General features: G+C 33.7%; 1 protein-coding gene across 6 annotated transcripts in view; it reads left to right on the top strand.

The window, feature by feature from the left end:
• Window positions 1–14,173, top strand: part of RABGAP1L (RAB GTPase activating protein 1 like) — a 728,064-nt gene that overhangs the window by 240,558 nt on the left and 473,333 nt on the right. The window lies entirely within an intron of this gene.

Below are 14,173 nucleotides of genomic sequence, written 5' to 3' on the forward strand. Positions count from 1 at the left end.
AATGTAGTTTTTTCTTTTTTTTAAGAGAGAGAGTAGAGGGGTGTAGGGGTGGGCACAGAGTGAGAGGGAGATAGAATCTTAAGCAGGCACCATGCCTAATGCAAGGCTCAATCTCAAAATCCTGAGATCATGACCTGAACCAAAATCAAGAGTTCAGTGCTTAACTGACTGAGCCACCTACTTGCCCTAAGACATTATAGTTTAATTTTTGTGTGTGATATGAGAAAGTGGTCCAGTGTCATTCTTCTGCATGTGGCTGTCCAGTTCTCCCAATACCATTTGTTGAAGAGACTGTCTTTTCTCCATTGGATGTTCTTTCCTGATTTTTCAAAGATTAGTTGACCATAGGGTTGAGGGTCCATTTCTGGGTTCTGTATTCTGTCCCATTGGTCTATGTGTCTGTTTTTGTGCCAGTACCATATTGTCTTGATGGTTACAGCTTTGTAACACAGCTTGAAGTCTGGAATTGTGATGCTTCCAGCTTTGGTTTTCTTTTTCAACACTGCTTTGGCTATTCGGGATCTTTTCTGGTTCCATACAAATTTTAGTATTGTTTGTTCCAGCTCTGTGAAAAATTCTGATGGTATTTTTGAAAGAGATTGTGACAATATAGTTTAAAAACTAAATATCCCTGGGTGGCTCAGTTGGTTAAGTGCCCACTCTTCATTTTGGTTTAGGTCATGATCTCAGGCATGTGAGATCCTGACGCATCCTTTGAGCTCCATGCTGGCCTTGGTGTCTGCTTAACATTCTTTCTCCCTTCCCTCCATCCCCCTCACCTAGTATACAGATCTATGTACATATTCTCTCTCTCTCTCAAAAAAATATATATATTTAAAGTAAAATTAGAATATAGTTTCTTACCAAAAGAATACTCTCTAAATAAATATAAAATGAGAATCATGACAGTGGATTAAACATAGTTGCCTTATAAGGTTTAAGTTCTTTCTTCTTTATGCTTTATGTAACATCTAAATGATCTTATACTTTTACTTGATGGAAAAGAAGGAAGGAAAGTCAGAGATCAAAGAAGTAGATATTTCTTCTGAACAATTTTTCTCTCCTGGGTTTTGGCTGTCTACTTTCAGCCAAAGTTGATTCAGGTTGCTTCTTTAATTCTCAAAATGTATAGAGCCTTTTAGATTTTCCATTTGAGCCTGAAGAATAAGAATTAAATTTTACTTCCATTAATCTTCATTCCCATACTATTTGACCCATCACATTTAAAACCTTAATGTATTTTACTTCCCAGGAAGACAAGTCCTATGCCCCATTCCTTCTGTCAAGTTATATAGAGAGAATTCTTTTGTGAAAGCCAACCACATTAATTTAAAATATTCTATCATGGAGAGAGAGTACCTTAACACCGGGCTTAAGGTTGCTGAAGGGCTAGTTTTTTTATTTTTGAAAATAGGTAAGGATATAGCCAGAAATATATTGTGACAAATAGTCCTCCAAAAAACCTGTCCAGTGCCTTTGCTATGGAAATGAAATGACATATACTAAATACATCAATGGAAAGAGCGACTTTATTTGTATTACTTTTTAGAAGTCACTCCCAGGAGGAAAATGAGTTTTTTTTTTTTTAAAGATTTTATTTATTTATTCATGAGAGACACACACAGAGAGAGGCAGAGACACAGGCAGAGGGAGAAGCAGGCTCCATGCAGGGAGCCCGACATGGGACTTGATCCCGGGTCCCCAGGATCATGCCCTGGGCGGAAGGCAGGCACCAAACCGCTGAGCCACCCAGGGATCCCAGAAAATGAGTTTAGATATTATTCATGACATATTTGATCACTAACATAGACATAATTATATGAATCGTGAACATATTACATATTATATTATCTGGATTGTTGATTTAGAAAGCATTGGGTTAAATGTTACTAATTTGTGAGAGCTTTTTATTTTATTTATTTAATTTTATTTATTTTTTTGTGATAGTGCTTTTTAAATGGCACTCATCATTCAGGACATGTTTATTAGTATTCTAAATGCTCAAGAGGATTTATAAACTAGCTTATTTTTTATTTCTAATATGCCTTTCATCTCTCACTTTTATTCTACTTAGTTGTATCTTCAAAATCCAATGTGGATTCAAGTTTTGTTGGGCCTGAAGCAAAATTTTGGGGTAGGAAAGCTCTTTAAGGAAAAAACCTTTTTTTCCCCTGCCAAATCTTGCAAAGGTATATAATGATGTGAGCATATTTCTAGGGACTTTTCCAGGACAGAATGAAGTTTAAGCTTGACTTTATTTTCCCCCAGTATTACAAACTAAGAAAATACTTTGTATTTTTTTTCCTGCTCAAGTGTAGTCTAGTAACTGGAAAGAGCTGACAGTTTCGACATTTGGATCATTTTAAGGTTGGCTTCTGTTGATTGTCTTTTCCTTTAAATGGGTTACAGTTTCCTGGTACTCGTCATATAATTTTGGAGCTCTGTCCTGGAAATTTTGAATATTATGAGAATATTGACTTCTTGTTTAGCAAGTGCTTAACTTGATTTTATTCAGATTATAACTCTGTCTTGCCTGTGGTGGCTAGCAGACCTGTTCTCAGTTGAGTCCATTCAGCTTGAGCCTGCCAGCCTAGTTTGTCACATGTATGCTTGTGTTAAGGGTTACCCAGAAACTTGGGAGATGTTATACACAGAATTTAGGATTTTTACTCTCTGGCTCTTCTTTTCCATTTTTCCTTCCTCACTCTCTGGCAACTGTGATTACACTGGGCTGTTAGCCTGGCTTCTCAGTCAAGAAAGACAGCACACGTTCTATAGGAACATCAGCATCACACTGTGACTGTGGCCTGCCCTCAGGTCAAAGATGCAAAAAATGCATACTTATCTCAGGTATTCCCATTCTCCAAGTTTGGATTACATCTTCAAAATATTCCTGCTTTCTTCCTCTCTCCAGAGCCCTTAGTGAGTTGTTTCTTTGTATTTACTCTGGGTCTGTTAGGGTTTATGCTGTCCTACTAGAAGCACAACTTTCTATGTGTGTCAACTTTTAGTACTTTTGAAGGGCAGCAAGAGTTATTTGTCTAAAGGCTTATTATCATACTGCTCTGAGAAGGTAGAAATTTAATAATGCCTTTAATGATATATAATGAAATAACTAATTCTATTCTAATTCTAATAATACTATAATAATAGTATTTATTATTGAATGTGCGAACTCATTTAATTATTGCTATTTATCAATATTACTTATAATTATTTAGGTGCTATTATTGAAGCATAAAGATTTTAAATAACTTGCCCAAAGTTATAGTAAACAAGAGAGTTATCTGGTTTAAGAGCACATACTTTGGATTACTTCTCATAAGAAAAAGAGAGCTTTCTGTGGTTTCTTCCAGTTTGGAGACTTATTGTAAATGTAACAAACTAGAATATGTTTTCTGCTCATTGGGTGACAATTATTTTGTGTCTAGGTTTCCTGTGCCTGATTAATAAGGATCATCAAGGGCAGCCCCGGTGGCTTAGCAGTTTAGCGCTGTCTTCAGCCCAGGGTGTGATCTTGGAGACCTGGGATCGAGTCCCACGTCAGGCTCCCCGCACGGAACCTGCTTCTCCCTCTGCCTGTGTCTCTGCCCCGCTCCCCTCCCCCCCGTCTCTAATAAATACGTAAAATCTTAAAAAAAAGGGGGGGGGTCATCAAGATTTAAGTAATTTTTAATATTTGAACAACTTCCCAAAAATGTTTTAAAAATAGAATAGATAATTCATAAATTCAAAAATGTTTTAAAAATAGAAAATAAAATTCATAATAAAAAATCATTTATATTTCATAGCTGACTTAGTCCATTTGGGCTATTATAACAAAATACCAAAAGTGGGTGGCTTATAAACAACAAAAAATTATTTCTTACAGTTCTGAGGCTGGGAAGTCTGGGATCATGGCATAAACAGATGTAGTATCTGGTGAATGCCTACTTCCTGGTTTATAGAGGATGCCTTCTTGCTTTGTCCTCACACAGTGGCAAGGCAGCTTTCTTGGGCTATATTTATAAAGGGCACTAATCACTTCCTAGGAGCTCTATTTCTTAATGCCATCATCTTGCAGGCAAGAATTTCAACATATAAATTTTGGTAAGATGCTAGCATTCAGTTTATAGAAATAGCCCTTCTTAGTTATAAAATTTTTTATATACTTTCTAATTTTATCTTTATGAAAGCCTTTTATAATACCAATGCCAGTGATAATCCCTTCTCTCCTTTATTTATGTGGAAATAGAAGCCCAAGAGTAGTTACATGAAATAGTCTTACATAGTTCATATATCCATTCTTCTTTGAAGTTTTATTGTAAAAAATAGTGACATTTTTAGCATACTTTATATTTTTTTTCCCCAAAATGTTTCACAAATATTTTCTTATTTAATGTTCCAACTAATCATCTGGGATAAGCAAGACAATTGGTGTATGACTCTTTTTCTAGATGAGAAATCCAAACATACAAGAATTTATTTGTACAGGATACATAAATGGTAATTATAACATATGAAACTGTACCTAGATCTGTAAAACTAAGTTCTGTGTCCATTCTTCTGTACCAAACTATCTTATTTTGCTTATGGGTAACTATGATAATATAGAATATAAATGTATCTCACCAACATTTTTCTATAGTATCTTTAGACTATATCTGACATCGTAGGACGCACTTAATACTTTATTGAATCAGCAGATAATGAAGAAAAAATAAACTTTTTGATAATATCTTCAAATGTGTTTTGGACTTTTTCTTCTTTATTATCTTCTGGAAAATGTTCTGTGAGTAAAACTGCTTTTTCTCTGTCTCAAAATGAACCTGAATAATATTTCCAAAATGTCTTGCACCTGAACTTTGATTTATGAATCTACTAATGCAAAAATCTAAAAGACCTCTGGGCCAAAGGGGCTACTTGAATGCTAAGTAATATACTTTGGGATGAAAATTCATTAGAAATATTAATATTTGATAATTTTTCTATGTAATCCTCATGGAGGTCTTTTGAAGGTTTCCTTTCTTCCTTCTTTCCCTCCACACTTTTTCCTTTCATCCCTCCTGCTCTCCTTTCTCTTCTTTCTTCCCTTCCTATAGAATAAAGTTTTGTTCTGTAAAAGTCTTATCCTATCTTGTGCCAAGTTTTTTAATCCAGTTTTGGAACAACTTCTCTAGGTAATTTAAGTACAGAAGGTAGACTGAGTGTTCACTTTACTTTTGATTTATATGTGACATCTGTTTGAAACTAAACTTTCTCCAGAACCAGAAAAAAATATATTTATTTTGAGATGTGGGCCAAAGGCAAATGATCTGAGAAGTAAGCACACTTGTTCCTAAAGGAAAAGTCACTTCAGTTTATAAGAAAAGAGGTATTTGACCAAAACCAAAGGACTTCAAAAAGAAAGCATAGTATACAGTAGGATATCAAGAAAAAATTTACTGAATGATGAATGAAGGAAATGTGTGTCTGTTTTTATGGCCTACCTAGAATATAGGATATATCTTTTTTTCCTGACCCACTGTCAAAGGGGGATGTAAAATTGCTTTTGTTCAGTAGTGTTCGCCTCAAACAAGCGTACTTGGTATGAAAAGAATAACCATTATGTTGCTTACCTTCATGCCCTTAGGATTACTAGGACAGTGGCAAATAGGTTAGCTTCTGCTGCTTTTCCATTTTCAGCCTGGCATTTAAAATTAGTTAAAATGCAGATTTAACCTTCATTTTTTGCCTCAGGTTCCTGACATTTCTGTATTTCTTTAGTTATTAAATGCTTTTTTGATAATGATAAAAATACACATTATATTAATTTTTAGAAATGTTCTATCATGTACTTCTCAAACTCTGTGGCATCTCAGCCATATTTTAAATAAACAATAACCATATGTCAGAATTGGGCAGTGGTGGTTTTGCTTCCTATGAACGGAACAAAAAGGTACCAGAGAAAGGTGCCAAGTAACTTTAAACTACATTCAGTGTAGTAATCTCCTTTAGATCACACTTTCTGAAGTGTCTTATTGCTATGGAATGCAAACATGAATAAATTCCAGTCTTTAATGCATCTTATTGATTTGTATGTAGCATCATTTATAGTATACCTTTATGTTCCAGTTGTGGCCATGATGAACACTTTATTACCATTATTATTGTTACAGAATTGTAGTATACCATTGGAATATAAGTTTTGTGGAATTAACATAAGCCAACAGTAGGATTATCATTTAACGTTTAGAAAAAAAGAAGATTAAATTGTCCTTGTTGGTCAGTGTAAGCAAATAATAGAGGACTTTCTACTTTCTTTTGTTGTTGTTGCTACCATTTTAGTTGATAAGGAGCGCTGTTAGCACACTGAATATTATTTGAGATGTGTAGGTCATCAGTCACAGCCTTGGGAATCTTTTTGTCATGCTGAGCTTTTTCATTACAATTTGTTATGGCATTTGCCATAAATAGGGTTTGACTGGTATAACCAACGGATACTGTAGTCTGTTATTTTTTATCAGTAGTTTTCTGTTATGTCCACAGTCTTTGTGTTCCAACACACATTAATAATAATATTTTTAATAGGCACCCTTGTGAATGTAAAAAATATCAGGACTCTCAAGAACTTTTAAAAAGCAAGTGTTGTTATCACATGCCTTATTTGGTAAGCATCATATTTTATAAATGAGACAGGTTAAGCCTTTGGGACTGGAGGGATTCAAGTGATTTTCTGTCATCCAGTAAATAGTAGACTAGAACCTTCATCTCTCATTTCTAGTGGCATTTGGCTGAGACATGAAGAATATTTCCAATAATTTTATTTAGAATTCCCCACCAATTTGGATTCTTAGGAATATTCCCCAAAATATAAGGAGCAAGTTAGACATAATAGTTTTTATTCTGATAGATTAAAAACTGAATAATAAAAACAGAACAAAAACAAATACCTCAGTCTGATTATTCTGTTTGTCTTGTATTAATGGTGGGGTTTAGACTAGTGTTTCCCGCAGTACAGTACATCTTCATGTTACTCAATAATTGACATTGTCTCTTGATTCTTTTCATATTGGTTAAACCTGTTTATGCAGTTAAAATTTACAAATATAGTGACATTTCAGCAATACTGGATAAATGGTTTATTTGAACATTTCCAAAACTTTTCTAATACCCATTTTGTGCACAGACAAAAACCTTAATTGTGATGGTGCCAGGCATTTAGTTTATTAGGAAGCTCAAAGGATTAGAGTTATAGTTATAATTAAGTTTCATCTACTTAGAGGGAAGAAACTTTATTGGTAAAATAACATTTATCATCGGAATGATTATTGGTTGACTGGCAGAATTTTACTGTAAGTTACCATCTATTAGCCATCATCATTCTCATGAAGTTCTGTTAGAAATATTTCCTATTTAATACCTTTGCTCTTGAGCAACACCAATAGTTTATTTTCCCTTGGGTCATACAGCTGTTTCCAGCCTACTCAGAGCCATGTCAGGGCATAAAATCATCTTGACAGAAAGCTTTAAATTATAAATAGTCCCATAATGACATTCAGCTTGGGCGGTACATTTATAAAAGGAGTTATTAGGAAAATGTCATTCCAACCCATTACTGTAACTGGAATACTTCACATTTCTATAGTTATCTTTTGATTTCCAGATGATATTTGTATATGAAAGCATTTAAGCAATTAGGGCTATCTAGTTTTGCAAGTATAAAGACATACTAGGGATATTGGATAAATGGTTTCCTAAAATTTCTAAAACTTTACTATCACAAATATTTCTTGTGTGCCTTCTCCCTGAGAAGACTGTAGTGGGACTGGAGTATTAAGACAATGCCTTGATGATATTCAAAAGGCATAGCACTGGAATTATTTCCTACATGATAAGAAAAAAGAAAAGAATCTGAGATTGATTTATCTCATTGTTACCTTTTAATTAAGCAACTTCAGAATATTGGATATTGAATAGAATTCTGTGAACACTTTTTTCGTAGAGTAAATGTTGATTTTAAATTATTTGGCCTTCGTGTTCTGAGTTTCAAATACCCAATTCTAGCTTCTCACTAGCACATTTAAATCTTATGAGAATCTTTTAACCCAAGGTATATTTTTTCTTTGAACAAAATTACAGTTTCTCAGAAAAGCTTAACTTTTAAATAACTGTATCTCTCTAAATCATCTTTCTGTTTTATAGTGTTGTGTACCAGTTTATTTCAGCTCCTGAGAGCAAGGGTAGGTAAGAGAGTGAATGGGAAAAGCAGAGGATGGTAATATTTGTAATATGAGTCCATGTTGCAGAGCTACGCTTACCAAGCTTTAGCCTGTGTTATGGTCACACCAAAAGCATCTAGATTATTGCTAGTTGAAGCTGGCATTGTGGAGGTGTCAATGTTAAATTGACAGAACACTGAATCTCTGTGAATGTGTGTATATGTGGATGTATATGTGTGTGTGTGTGTATGTTCATTTTTCTTTTCTTTGTTTTTTTTATGTTCATTTTTCAAGTCCTATCCCCTAACTCAGGAGTTTGTAAACATTGTTGCATGGTGTTGCCTAGTGGGCTTCCCAAAACCACCAAACTGATTGCTGATTCCCACTTCAGTCTTCTAATTTAAGTTTTTAATCACATTTTCTTCTTTGATCCCAAATCCTTTTCAACAGAGGTATTTTCTTACCAGGCTTCTGCCAGTTTAGCAACATTTATTCCTCTTTTAGACATGTCTTGAAAACAGCATAATAAGTTTATTCTTTCCTTTCTCAATTTCTGTCTCTTAAAAGTGGTTTCTGTCAAAGGCTCAGTGTTCTGAGTTGTTCCAATGCTACCTAATCACTTTAGCCACTTAGCTTTGAAACTGCCTGGTGAAAAACAAAGTTGTACTGGCAGATGTAGGTCAACTTGTTTGATTTCCCATTTTCCTCATTCCCCCATAACATGACCCAAGGATTGTGAGAGAGTATAATATTTTTAGCTTTCCTTTGAAAAGCTTTACATTCTCGGTGAATTTAAGCTACACTAATTTCTGTTATTTTAAGAGAATCCTGCTGTTTATTTTAAATAAGGCTCTAATTTTATGAAGTAACCTTTTGTTTTGATATTTAGCAGGAGAGGAACACAAATCAGTCAATTTGCTTTACTTAGCATATATCATACCTTGTATCATGTGTCAGGCACTATGCTTACCACATAGGATAACAGTGATGATAGATATTTTCAGAGGAGCTCATAACCTAGTAAAGAAGATAGTTAAATATACTCAACCGTTTGTTGGTTGGTGAATTAAATTGCTAAGTAAATTATTTTAGGCCCCTGCAACAGACTCTTAATGATCTTGTGCTTAATACATTTTTGGTCTCAGGGCTAGAAGGTTTTCATTCATTCATTTCTGTTGATTTTTCCTCTTCCATCATATTTTTAATGTGATTTGGAGTAAGTCATACAATATGTTTATAATATCAGTAATATCTGCTTATAAAGCATTAAGAGATCTTTGGGGAGAAAGTGCTGGCTCGACAGAAATATCATCCTTTCAACAAACACGAACTGAATATCTATGATTGAAGCATTGTGTGTTAGGCTCCATGAGCGATACAAAGATAAATGGGACAATTATCTCCGTCTAGGAGCTGACAATGCAATGTACGGAGTGGTGATAGGGTGTGGGGGAAGTTTGTGGAGTAAAGGAAAGGGTAATAATCAAGACATTCCATTAGTGCTTTCACGTAAAAGCAAAGGTATGTTTAAATGAGCATCTTATGGTAATTATATTCTTCTTATAACTCTTTTCCATCTGTTCATATGATTTGTAATTGGGTATTTTCCATAAGCTTAGTGGGCACTCTAGACCAAAAAACTGTTCATTTCTTATCAACCTAGTTATATAGTTTTCTTTAGCTTTGCCTCTCTTTCACTTGCATTGCCAGAGTACTTAATCATCATGATTAAAAGACATCTTTTGAATATCAGCTATATGTGTCAGAGTTTTCAACTTTGAATAATATATCACAAAAAAAATATATCACAAATTTCATGGTGAAGAAAAGTCCTTAACAATCTCCTTCACTGGTATGTACTGTAAATATAATTTTAGTGTTACCTAAATGTGTGGTGATGTAAAATTAGATATAAACTCTGTATGCTTTTAGTTCTTGAGATCGTAATCTAATAAAAGCAATAAAAATATACATTTATGGTATTAATAACAATACAGAATGGTATTAATTTAATGTTATGAATTAGGTTATTTTCCTGAAACTAAATTGCTGCTCACAGTGTGACTGTGATCCTGAGAGCTACGATTTTTTTTTTTTTTTTTTTTTTTAGTTTGGCATGCTTATGGGGCCATGTGCTTTCAGATGACTCAGTTTTCCCAGCACACTTTTTCCAACCCACTCGGAAAACATTTGTATGGTATGGTGTTAGGTGATGTGACCTTTCCTTGATGCATTATTTACATATTAGATCTCTTTATGTATTATTTTCCTAGCCTGCAATAAATTAAGAACTAATTGGCTCCAAGACAGTAGTAAATGCTTCAGCAAATGTTGGCACCAATATTGCATAACAGTACTTTGTTTTGAGATAGCAGTCAGATTATCAGAATCTACTTCTAGTAAAACTTTTAGATTATGGTGGAAATAAAATTGAAAATTAAAAAAATTACAGAATATTCATGGACCACCTAGGATATACTCTTGAAGATTCCTTGGACCCCAGTTTGAGAAATATTATAAAATGTATATAATATATACAGACATATGGACCCTGTATATATATGTAGCATAAACAAGTAGAATTTCAACAACTGTTATAAAATTAATCATGTAGGCATTATGTAGATATAAATTACTACAGTGTTAAATATAATGATCAAATTAACTTGAATAATTTTCTTTTGAAGGTACAATCTAAGCACTTAATACAACTATGTGAAATTAAGTTTCTGTTTTTGAGTGCTTTTATTCCTTTTTTGATAAAAAAAATTCGGAAAAATAAGATTTTGTTGGATGATACTAATAAGCACAGGTTAAGAATAAAGCAAGGCATTGTAGATCATTTATCTAAAGGACAAAAGTAGTTATTTATTTTAATAAGAGGCAACAGAATTATAATGGGCTCAGGATCAAAATAGTAGTGGTTATCACTAGTCATCTTCTTTATTGAGTAAGGCAGGTGAGGGAAGAGTTTGTGGTTTTCTAAATACCCTCTTTCTGCAGAAGTTTCAGATTTTGCAGGCTAGATAACAGGAGGCTTTTTACACCAACGAACACTACAGCTCTCCCTTTCTGTATCATAGGGGAATAAGGGGTCACTTTCTCACTGAGTCCAAACTGAACTTCTCAAGATGTCTCTACCAACTCACAAGATAAACCACAGCCACTTTTAAAATAAGCCAATTATTTTTTCGGGGACAAATATACTAAAAAAAGAGTACAAATAAAGCAGAGGAGTATGGGGAAACATACACAGGGGTCTGTTCCCTGTCAGTTCTGTTCAGTGCATAAATACTGGAGTGCTATGTTAGCACCATTTGTTACTGCATTTGTCTCACCTGAATCTTGATTATTAGTTATTAGAAAGGAACACACGAAACTATGAAAATAAAGACTTAACCTTCATCATCTAATGCAAAACATATAAATCTAAAATTTTAATTTCTTCATCTGGCTGACTCTGGGAAACAATTTATCTTACTTCCTGGTTTAAATCCTTTTAAGGCCTTACCACTGCTTATAGAACCTTCATGAACTTTCTCCTGATAGTCTTATTACATCCCTTCATTGTACTTTATAGTCCAGTGATGTTGACCTATTTTAGTTCGTTCTCTACCAGACTGTGACTTCTACAAGAAAAGGTCCCAGAACTTCACATAATAGGTAGCATGCAATAGATCTTCAGAAAAATTGGAATTTAGTTGAACTCTAATTGGATGAGTCTGGGCATAGTACTTTGGCAGTTAGGGTTAGGAGGAAATCTTTTCAACCTTTAGTGTATTCTGGGGCATAACAGTGAAGATTAGAAGAAGCACATTAGAAGACCAGAAAATACAGATTTTGCCCGAACTCTGAATAGTTTAGTTCAATGTGCATTTATTGAGTAACCAACATTTCCTGCTACTCATGAAGTTTGGTAACTTGTATGGTTATCAGAGACACATTGTTGATTATGGATAGAATGGTGAAGGATATGAGGAATATAAAAATATTTCCACTGTTAGGCCGAAATTTTGTTTTTTTGTTTTTTAATTTGGACGTTAGAGATAATTTGTAAAGACAAGAGTATGAGTATTTCAAGTTTTCTTTTGAGAACTGAGTCATAGATGTTGCGTTTCAAGCCAAGTAAAGGTTTGATTATTTTACACTTCATGGCTTTTTAAAATTCTAGTTGCTATAACAACTTTGATATTTCTTTATTATTTTTAGCACTTCAGTTGCCATAACAATAAGATATCTTAAAAAAATAGCAATTTTCTTTTATAAGGGAAAAATCTCTTTCAATTAAAAATGAATTTGAATCAACATTTCTTTCCTATAATGTGAACCTATTATTTCAACAGTAATTGTCTATTCTGTTTTTGTATAATTTTGGCAGACCTCTGCAGGAGATGTTTTAAGGTTCAACTTTTCCCTCTGTGTTTTTACTATACAAAAATTAAAAGAGGTGGCTATACTGAAAACCCTTTCTGTGACATAGTATTAATATTTGATGGGATTTCATTCATGTAAAAATCTTACTAAACAGTTTAGTTTCCAGATTTGTTTCATAAAATAAGAAAAGAACATGATTGATGAATAGCTCTTACATGGAAGATATAAGAAAGCCTGGAATTTCCTTTTCTCTTGTGTTATTTTTAAGTGTATTTATCATGTCTATTACCATACTCAGTTACCACTTCACTTATCCAGAAATAACTGACAATGCAGGCCTGAGCAATGGCATTTTATTTGTAGAATAGTATTTCTTTTACTCTTCGAGAAAAAAATTCTTATAAGCTTAATTTCTGATACTTAAGCCTTTAGAAAATTAAGGATAACAAATTAGAAGAGGAAGGAGGAGTACTGCTCTATTTGCTATGGAGATAGGGTCAGAAAATATGGGAGTTCCATTCTTTTCTAGGTGCCTGATCACTTGTGGAAATTAAATCTGTCTCTCTCTATATAAAACCTATATATCTATACCTATATATACATGTATATGCAATCTAGTAGCTACAAAGTTGTGATTGCATCATAAGATTGTTTTCTCATTGATGTTAACTGTGATGATCCCAGCCTACCAGGCAAAATTTAATTATGTTCAGAGTTCTCAGTTTAGGAAGGCAGAGGAGTGGATGATACATCCTATACAGATTTTTTTTAAAGATTTTATTTATTCATAACAGATAGAGAGAGAGGCAGAGACATAGGTAGAGGGAGAAACAGGCTCCATGCAGGGAGCCCGATGTGGGACTCAATCCTGGGATTCCAGGATCATGCCCTGAGCCTAAGGCAGATGCTTAACCATTGAGCCACACAGGCATCCCTCCTATAAAGATTTAAATGTAAAATTTCATAAAGCAAAACAAAATTTTAAAAATTTAAAAAGAGAAACCCTCATTATCTGGGAATTTCAGCATCTATGAAACTGAAGTTTTTACAGACTAAACTTTGGTAATTTTTATATTACTGTGTTGCTAATCATATAAATTTCCTAAGATGCATGGTTAGGTGCAGATAATGTTTTTTTTTTTTAATTTTTTTTCAGATACTGTATTTATTTTGAGTGTACTTTTTAAAGGAAATTTTGAGGGAGATGGCAATTCAGTAGAAAAGTGGAAGAGTTGTTATTAATTTCTTAATCTCAACAGATTATTTGTGAGTGTAGTTTCTTGCGAAATAATTAAAAAGTAAAGAATATGCTTACCTTTAGTGTCTGAGCTTTGAATGAATGTGGTGTGCTTTTTATGGTTCATCTGTAATTTCTAGTTTTTATAACCAACTTTCAAAGCTAGGAGTTATGTCCATTTTACATATGGAAACTGAGACACATGAGAAGAATGACATACCCACAGTGTCACAGTTAATGAGGGCTGCAGCCAGCATGCCCCCCCAAGTCTGGCTCATGCTAGAGCCTATGTTTGCATCTTCAAGTCATAGTTTTATCCAGTCTTCACATTTAGTAAATATTTATTAAATATAATAGCCTACCTTGGGAAAAATGTAAAGAA

This window comes from Canis lupus, chromosome 6, assembly GCF_048164855.1.
Source record: "Canis lupus baileyi chromosome 6, mCanLup2.hap1, whole genome shotgun sequence".
In the NCBI taxonomy this organism is placed as follows: Eukaryota; Metazoa; Chordata; class Mammalia; order Carnivora; family Canidae; genus Canis; species Canis lupus.